The 10,181-nt window shown below is 39.8% G+C and overlaps 1 protein-coding gene across 1 annotated transcript in view; it reads left to right on the top strand.

Moving 5' to 3' along the window:
* Window positions 1-5,633: 5,633 nt before the first annotated feature.
* Window positions 5,634-10,181, top strand: part of nav3 (neuron navigator 3) — a 534,705-nt gene continuing 530,157 nt past the window's right edge. The window contains exon 1 of the mRNA XM_055006838.1: window positions 5,634-5,849. The gene's annotated coding sequence lies outside the window, so the exon portion shown is untranslated. The remainder of the gene's footprint in view (window positions 5,850-10,181) is intronic.

The raw sequence follows: 10,181 nt of genomic DNA, 5'->3' as shown, positions 1-10,181 counted from the left end.
GGAATGGGTCTTGAGTTCCATCTTTAAACCTTCCTTTGACATCAGCAACAAGTGGTTTTCTTTTTCTAGATGTTCTCAGTGGAATGCAGGAAGGGACCAACATGTTTTGTAATCTGGCTCAGGTCCCACACTTGTAAGCAAACACCTCAATGACATCCAAGCGTGTCACATACTTCTCCATTCAAACTTTTCTCAGCAATGATCAGTGTTTCCTTGTCAGGTGCTGCTTGTCTTTCTGGTTCACCGCTTTATGTTCACAGAGTGAGCAATCGCTGCCAAATATTTCATGTTGGTTGTTAAGAAACTAATGTTACAGCAAGAATAAATAAATAGTCACGCTTCACAAAGGAACAGTAATGTCATTCCTACCTAATTAGTGTCACTACGAGCACAGGGTATGTCGTGTGCCAACTCTTGTGATTTATGGCAAACAGCTAGACTGCACTGCCCATGTGCAGCTTGAGCTAGTAGCATAAGGGTCATTCCAGAATTGGAGGACATTTGGGCTTCAATTTTTTTGAAAAAAAAAAGAGGATAGTTTATGAATATCAAAAGCTTGATTGGCTCAGCTTGCATATCAATGGTACCATTTTTATTCCATGTTTTATGTGTTGTTTTCTAACCCTACTCTAATCACAGTAACAGGGTTGCTAATCCATGCTAATGTGATCTTTTTCTCAGCAGTAGAAGCTAGATATTTAGCTAGCTGTTACTGCTGACCAAGAGGACAAACTGACTGATGGGAAACAGTAAAGAAAAAAGTAAAAAGAATTAGTCTTTTCCTGATAATATGCATAACGGGGTTGCATGAGGTAGAGTGAGACATTCAATCAAAGCTGACAATGTTGTGAAAATATATAAAATAGAAGAGAGGACATAGCTTTGTTCTACCCATTCTTTATGAAAACTGTTGGATGATGTTAATTCCAGCGTTTCATGTGATTCACTGTTTTCTTCTTCTTCTACCAGCTAAAAAAAGTTCTGCTAACAGGGTTGTTATTCCATGCATAATAAATCATATTTAAAATATTATGTAAATTAAAATACCGTTCCCACAATTACCAGAGACATCAATGAAAAAAATAATTCCAAAAAAAGGAGATTTTAATTTAATTTTAACTGTTTTATTTGAGATTCAATTTGGTCATCAGGGTGGTGGGACAAGAGAAAAATGGCATTTTAGGGGGAACTTCAGACTTACTTGGTATTTTAAAAATATTTTCAAACATTCTTTTCTCCTAGTTTTTTTTTTTTTTTTTTTTTTTAATATAGATTTGGTCTCAGGACAAATCTGCTTTCCAAGATTTCATTCGAAATTATGCAACAACTGAGGAGCCTTGGCTGAGTACTGCGCTCTTTCAGTGCTTTTCTTGTTGTTATTATTGATTTAACCATGCTGGCAGGAATCAGAGGTTTTGTCCAGCAGTTACCTGACAGAATGGAGGCATCAGGAGAGCACGTTTAAATGAACTGGGGTGAAAAGTTGTCCAAACGTAAGATTTGATACAACTCTTTTAAGAAGATTTACTGCATTTAAAAGTTTGCACCAGTGTTTGCCCATGTGTATGCTGCAATTTCTAATCTCTAGCATTTTAAAAAGACACATTTTTCTCTCCATTCAGTTAAGAAACAGACAGTGATGATTGGTTTCTTCACGGCCAGACTGGAGGAGACGACAGGGCCGCTTGCCAAGCAATCAGTAATGTTTCCAATTACAAGAGCTACTGAAATCACACACGTACTTATTAATAGGAATGTGCTAATTACTCCCCCCACACACAAACTTTCAGCAGATACAAACATCCCAGAGTTAGACCCAATCAGACATGTTCGACGAGGCGGAAATCATCATTGAGCACCTTTGTTTGTGATGTTTTTGCTGTTTATTCAGTCAGAGCTGCAGAGATTAGACCAGAGCAGGTGAGGCAGGTTTTAATTATTTTGTGGGGACAAAAAGTGTATTTGCACAGTCACATGATTGAATTTTAGATGGAAATGTTGGTTTAAGATTAGGGTAAGGTTAGGTTTAGGTTAAAATTAGAATAATGATTTGGATAAGGCTGCGAGTGGTGATGATACGTCTGCAGGAAATGAATATAAGTCGATGTAATGTCCTCTGAGGGGATGGAAACAACTGGCTGAGTGAGTGTGTGTCACCCCTGTGTTCAGGTGTACATCTGGCAAAAAACAATCTTGTTCAAAACCACAATTCCACATCTTTGGATGTATCAAGGTGGTTTCCATGGAAACCACATGCTCTCCCACAAGCCGAGTTAATGCCAGATGAACCTGTTATTTTGAATGGAAAATTGAATTTGCAAACAAAGCTCTTATGTGAATCAACACGGGTCTCTGTCCTTTTTCTAAACATTATTTGGGTTTAGTAAGAGAGAACTTAGCTTGAACCAGGCTTGTCTACATTTTTTGATTAAACAAGTAATCAATCCATGCATTATCTATACTCTATTAAATCCTCATTAGGGTCATGGGGGGCTGGAGTCTATCCCAGCTGATTTAGGGTGAAGGCAAGGGACACCTGGACAGATCACCAGTCTATCACAGGACTACATATTGAGGCAAACCATCACACTCACATCTACGGACAATTTAGAGTTGCCAGTTAACCTCAGCATGTTTTTGGACTGTGAGAGGAAGCTGGAGAACCCAGAGAAAACCCACACATGTACAGGGAGAACATGGAAACTCCATGCAGAAAGATCCCAGGCTCAGGCAGGGATGTGAACCAGGGATCTTCCAGCTGCAAGATAACAGTGCTAACCACTGAGCCACTGTGCAGCCCAAACAACAAATATGGATGGTAAAATATAGTTTCATTCAAACTAAGGATTCATGTTTAGTGTTCAAGATTAATATAAGAGGTAAATGAATGCAAGTATACTTATAAATTTAGGGAAAAATAATAAGAGATAAGTTGTGCTTATAAAGTGAAAAAAAATAATGACATTTGAGGATACTGGCTAAATGTTCACTGAGACTATATTTCGATTGTTAGCCAATATTCAGTCTTGTTATACATTTTCTGCTTGTAACAAATAAAACACTGAAAACTTTTCTAAGGATTTTGTTTGGACATTCACAGCAGAAGCGTCTTAGTTTAATACTCAAAATGCCAAAAATGTGTGTAAGCTGAAGGCAGGGTGCATTTACTTCAGATGTGTATATATTTCAAAGTATGTACACTACCGTTCAAAAGTTTGGTGTCCCCGAATACACCAGCAGTGGTAGAATCTAGAGCAAATTTTTCCTGGCTAAATAAATAAAAAAAAATAAAAAATAAATAAATAAATACACATGTAACAGTGTATATGTGATAATTCCACTTGCTGCAGTTTGTTTGCATTTATTGTTATTGGCTCAATAGCGCCCTCTCTGGAGCTGTGGTGTGCAGCTGGCGTTGGTGGCACGCTGTCAGTTCCTGAGAGGCGTGCACGAGTGTGCCGTGCACGAGACGACCGAGCCACTTACCAGAGGTTTCCGGATGTTAGCAGCAGGTACGCATTCTGTTTCACTAACTTGTTGTATTGTATAATGTGTTGTAGAATTGTGTAAATACTGTCAGTTCCTGAGAGACGTGCACGAGTGTGCCGTGCACGACACGACAGAGCCAGAGGTTTCCTTGTGTTGCCAGCATTAAACGTCACAAAGAAGACGATATCGGCCTTCCGACTTCTTTATTAAACAAAACACAGCGCAGAGTCGAGGGGTTTGAACCCGCCAGGGACAGTGTCATTGTGAATGGTTACATACATATATATCAACAATCAACAAAAACCCAACACAAAGCGTTACCTATTTTCTGTGATTTTATAAGTTATTATCTGTCATTTAACAACACGGGGAATATCTATGAAATAAGAATATATTGGTGAAAAATTAGAGTTAACTTAAAATGGATTTTTTTCTACAATATAAAATGTAAAATGAGATGACTTATGTTGTGAATCTAAATTGGACTAAGAAGAATTGCAAATAAAAGAAAATGGATGTCAGCCTTACCTGCAGTATGATTGCATGCCATGCAGTGGAAGCAGCTTTAAATGATGCATGTATGATATGCACCTGTGATGATGCTTAACCCTCCTATTGTCTTTGGGGTCAATTTGACTCCATTCAATGTTTAAATAAATAAATGACATCATTTTTATTGCTTCATATTTGATGACTTTTCCTAATTTGATGAGGACAACTGGGTAAGTTAATGTGATGATATGTTTGCAATGTCCTGTGAACATGTTGTACACATCAGTGTTCTTTGGGGTCAATTTGGCTGCTTTAGCTTTAAAAAACATGTAAGAAATATCAGCATTTTACACACATTTGTGTTTGTTGTTTTGGATGATATTGAAGTCACTACAACATGTAATTTTAGAACCTTTCAAAAGCTTCAAGGCCCTAACCTAACATAACCATAACTGTAGTAGTGTGAGAACCACTGATAGTTCACACGAGGGGAAAACATCATTCTTGTGACAATTTTGATATATCTTTTGCATTGTGAGTGAAGGACTGAAAAGGAAGGTTGCTATATTGGGGACAATGGGGAAAAATATAGCCCCTCTGAGCTGCTTGTGATGAAGAACAGGAAGGAAACGTCTTCCATGTCTGCCTTCACTGACAGAGCCACTGTCGCCTCCTATTGCCCCAAGAAAGGAAAAAAAAATACTATTTAGGCAGTCAGCAAACAAACATTTAGTACCTGACATCAACCTGAGTGACAATTTTAATTGAAATCATTTTCTGGAGGTTTAAATTGCTGGGGTCAAATTGACTCCAAGGATAAAAGATATCAGTATATTTGAAGGTAATAGGAGGGTTAAAGTGAATTCATCTCAGTTTTCTAAACTTTTTTGGGCATAAATGACCCGGTGAGGTCATTTTCATACAATATCTTTGTAATGAAAAGGTTTTATCATTTCATTTTCTAGCTAGTCCTCAAAAAACATGTTTTTGATATACATTTAAATGTTTAATGTGCCTTTTATGCTTTTAAAGAAACTGTAATATTTGTGTTCCGACCTCAAGCTCTTTAGCACTGATAATATCATACAAGAGGTGATGCACAAACATGGAGGGACGGAGAGCAGCAACAGTTAGAGGAAAAGAGTGGGAAAATGTCACAGAATGGATGTTGACATTCTAAATATTCTTTTTTTTCAATGATCAAAATGTTCAAAATCTGTTATAAACTGAAGAATAAACATTTCAAAAATGAAATCATTCTTGTGTGGCCAAAAATATAATACAAACAAATCAAAAAAATATTGTTCTTTATCAAAATGACATAAAAACACATTGATTCTTACAGGGGTCCTTTTTGACCTGCTTATGGAAGAGTGTAGGGTCCAATCGCTTGTGCATCTCAGGGTTAAGATCATTTCTGTTGGATTCTCAGTGCATCACATCATCGGCATGTCGGTAAATTCTCCTTAGTGTGTGTTTTTATTGCTTTTAACCCACGTGACAGACTCTGCCTCTCCCGGTCCCGGGCTGCAGGCAGCAGCATCTCCACAGGTGACCGGATCGGTGCATTTGGAGGCCAACAGCGCCACCTGGTGTGCGTCACCGCCGTGCGCTCAGACGGGCTTGGCGCTCCGAGGTGTGCAGCCTGCTGCTTCCTCTCAGCCTCAACGCATCGTTTTCCAGCTGCAGATCCCCGAACAGAGAGCCTCCCCTGCTCCCTCTCAGTCTAGGAAGCTCTTTGAGGAGACCTACAGCAGCTTTCTCCGACTCTGCGCCTCTGAAAAACGGCCGCCTGGCTTTGCCTGTGTGATCCACAGCTGCGATAACGAGCTGCAGCTCCGATCTTCTCTGAGCGCTGGAGACGCCAGGTAAGACAATTTACTCATCAATTTGCCGCGAGAAACGGGTCGTTTGACGACTTGCTGATGTGTTGCTGGCTTGTTAGGGCGCAGAGAGAGGCTGGTGGGAATGAAGAAAAGATAACGCACAGCATGGATTATTCCAGATGGACTGCACCTGCTCTGAATGAGAGGGGCTGCTTGTTGGGTGTAAAACAGAAGAGCACTTGTGCAAGGTGCTGTCATTTGGAGGAGGAAAGTGGTGCTCAGATGCTTCCTCGCTGATTGACAGCTGCAGTTGGTGATAATCATCAGGGAAACAAGAGGAATCACCTCCTTGTTGTCCATTTTTGTGTCGGAACTAGTCATTATGTAACTTTGATCACTTGGATGTAACTTACACAGATGCACGCTCGTCTTCTGTCACTATAAAAGAGCATCGCTTGCTGTTAATATGCACAAAAGCAAAGCTGCTTCAGGATTTCTCCCTCCACAAGCTGTGTGCCGTGGCTTTATAACGGCAAACTTTGTGTGAAGCTGCAGTCTGGCTGTTGTTCTGGACTTCCACATCTAGCTCCATCCGTCACACTACCCCCCAGGGCACATCCACACACCAGCAGAGCAAAATGAAACACACTCCACGCCTGATGCCAATCGCCATCACCTTGAGCAGTTTCCTCTTGTCTTTCTCCACATGAAGGTAAGATTTTTGCTGTGGTTAATTAGCAAATTTGCCAGAGATCTTCACAGACCATTAGATTGTGAAGTCATCACATCAAAACAAAGCTGTATAAATGATTAGGATCAATATCAGTCCATTAACTAAAGCAGCTATCTGTACAATTTTTGTTTTCTCACTCCGGTAACGTGTTTGTTTTATTAAATCACTTATCGTGTGGTAACAAGTGTGTCTGCCGTCGCTTCATAACGGCAAACTTTGTGTGAAGCTGCAGTCTGGTTGTTGTTCTGGACTTCCACATCTAGCTCCATCCGTCACACTTATTTTTCTTAAGAAATTTCAGGTTGTTCATGATGTTTTGTAAAAAGATAATTCCTTAAATGTGAACATTTTCAGAACGTACTTTTTCGCACTACAACAAAGGAAAAATTTGGAGTTGTGCTTGTTTATAGGTTATTGTGCTGTGATTTTACTGGTCCGGCCCACCTGAGATCAAATTGGGCTGAATGTGGAACCTGGACTAAGCTGAGTTTGACTCCCCTGCTTTAGACTGAGGATGCTGCAGGTTTTTACCATTCAACATACATCACCTTGGGGGAAACCGTCGTCTGATTTCTGCTTTTGTGAGACCCAGATGTGAATTAGGACTCATCCTGATGTGTTTAGTATCACTCACAGCCTGCTCTCATGGATGCCTGGAACATTTTTAATAATAGATGGCTGAACAGATTCACTGGCATTGATTTTTGTCTGGATGAGGCCGTAAAGTCGCCTGAGAAGAAACCATTTGGGGTCATTTTTTTTCTTTTCCCAAAAAAATCCATAGCAATCATAGCAAATTGAGAAATTGATTGCATGTAAATATTATAGCAAGATCCCCCATGAGGACATAGAAACTTCTCAGAAGATGTAAAGAAGCTCCAGACGGCTGTAAACTGATAAAGTCCAAATTAGCCTAAAGGGCGTATTCCTTAAGCTTCTTCTGATTTCATGGGTTGCCATAAACTGCCATGTTTTACTCTTCGTGCTCATTCCAGAGAATAATAACGGCGTCTTTATTGCCCTAATTGAATTACATGCCCAAGTCAGGCGCACCAATTATTTCCTTGATTGCGTAACAAGTGAGATGCTGCGGCATCTGGTATCCCCATCCCTCAGGAGCAGTGTGAGGCCAGAGCTGGCTGTGGGCCCGCTGATGTTGTTAACCCCCTCATTCATTCAACCAGAAGCTGCAGAATTGAGAGGGCTCAGGATTTCATCCCCAGGGAATACTAATAACCTTACCAGAGAGATTTGTCTAAGCCTGGTTTTGCTATCGGCCCACTAGGCAGGCGTGGTGGCGTGCCAGGACCCAGCAGTCGTGCTGGGGGTAGATAGAGCCTGGTGGGGTGAGTGGGGTTGCTTAAGTAAGCACTTTGATTAGCCCAAGAGAAGTCATTAGCTCTGGTGGATCCTGCTCTGAAGACCGGCCGGCAGACTCCGAGGCTGCCAAGTCAGGCTTTTACCAGGACTGTTTTCAGCTGTTCCTGCTTTCTGTGTTTTCTAAAGAATCATTTAAAGTACACAGGATGGCAAGATACACTCAAGATTGATTTATCTACCACTTATTTGATCGGATAATTAACTGTTCATGTCTGAAAAAGTTTTAAAAATGGGGAAAAATGGTGGAGTGTCGCCAGTTTGGTTTTTCTGAGCAGCAGAAAATTTTTGCATTTACTCTGACATACTAGACAGAAAAGCAGCTCACATTTGAGAAGATGAAACCAGAGACTGATTTAAACTGGACTGAAACAAGTACCTGATTATAACAACAGCTGCTGACTGTGTGTCAGTGGGTTATTGTTTGTAATTCATTAACATACACTGCTGTTCAAAAGTTAGGGATCACTTAAAAATGTCCTTATTTTTGATAGAAAAGCATTTCTTTTTTCATTGAAGATAACATTAAATGAATGATAAATCCAGTGTAGACATTGTTAATGTGGTAAATGACTATTCTAGCTGGAAACAGCTGATTTCTAATGGAATATCTCCATAGAGGTACAGAGGAACATTTCCAGCAACCATCACTCCTGTGTTCTAATGCTACATTGTGTTAGCTAATGGTGTTGAAAGACTAATTGATGATTAGAAAACCCTTGTGCAGTTATGTTAGCACATGGATAAAAGTGTGAGTTTTCATGGAAAACATGAAATTGTCTGATTGACCCCAAACTTTTGAACAGAAGTGTATATCTATCAATTTCAGTTTTGCTTTTTTCTACAGATAAATCTATTTATTCTTCAGAAATTCTTAAAACATTAGGAGCCAATGTTTCAATTCTAATTCTAGTCAAGGACTGTCACTCTTTAAATGTTACAACATCATTATTTGAATAGTGGAAGTGATGGAGACTATTTGAAATAACTGGCATTCTGTTAGTTTTTCATGTCAACACACTCCATCCATTCATCCATCCATTCATCATCCATCCATCCATTATCTAACTACCACACCACTGTGCAGCCCCCCACCTATTATAAAATTAATAAAAGAACTTGAATGTATCCGTGAAGCCTTAAGTCAGAGTAAATTACATTCGACCAGACCGACTTCTCTTGTATATCAATAGAGGAAATGAGAACCGAGTGAAATTTCTTTATGTATCGAGCAGCAATAACAGTTGTAGCATCATGTGTTTGAGTTCATTTCCATAAACAGATTGCAATGTTGATGCTAAAAGGATAAAAAGCACTCCCTTGTTGTTGGTGCCTCCTGTCCTTTCTTGAGTGACAAGCGAACCATTTGATTATTGCTTCAGATCAGCTTGGTAGTTTTCTCTCTTTAACGTTGGCAAAGAGCGTGACAACAGTGACGCCAGATTTTACATTTGGAAAGACACAAACTTTTTAATGGCTTTGTTGGTTTTGTATCAAATGTTATTTTCTCTGGTTTGTGTCTCAGCTCTGTGTGGACGTGGTTCTGGCTTGGTGGATACATTTGGCTTTAGTCTTTAAATCTGGAACAGTTTTCTGCTTTCTTGTAATGATTCAACTTTTAACAAGCTGCTTTTGTGACTTTTGTGGTGTCAATGTAAATGCCTCCATCTAGTAGGTCAAAGTAAAGCTGGGCAATATGACTGAAAACTTTTACTTTTTATTTAACCTTCACTTATACAGATAATCTCATTGAAACACGGGGTTCTCAAGAAAGACCTGTCCTCAAATAACATAATAAAACAACATTGACTGAGACTGAGGGGACGGTGGAAGTTATGAAGTCCTGGGAACGTAGACCATGGCTGAACTCTCTTTATGTGACATGAAGGGGGATAAGTATGTGGGCAGCAGACAAAGGATGGATTTGATACCTGTGGAGAAGTCTGCTCTTGGAGAGTAATGACCAGTTAGGGTTAAGGTGCACAAAGTGCAGTGGTGTGTGAGAGGTTTACAGTCCGTTATAAATCTAAGAGCTCCATGATAAACAGCATCCAACAGTTTGAGAGAGTGGGTGGAGGCATTCATGTAAACAATATCTTCGTAATCAAGTACGGACAAGAAAGTGGCAGCAACAAGCCGTGGATTTTAAAACAGAGGCTTTCATCAATTGTGATGCTGAGGTATTTGTAAGAGGCCTCTAACTCAATAGGGGTTCCTTGTGTGGTTGTAATACCAGGGAGAACTTCTGACACCTTCTTTTTTAA

This window comes from Amphiprion ocellaris, chromosome 21 (assembly GCF_022539595.1).
Source record: "Amphiprion ocellaris isolate individual 3 ecotype Okinawa chromosome 21, ASM2253959v1, whole genome shotgun sequence".
NCBI classification, from domain to species: Eukaryota; Metazoa; Chordata; class Actinopteri; family Pomacentridae; genus Amphiprion; species Amphiprion ocellaris.
The sequence above is the reverse complement of the archived record's forward strand: the minus strand, read 5'-3'. Positions and strand labels throughout refer to the sequence as shown.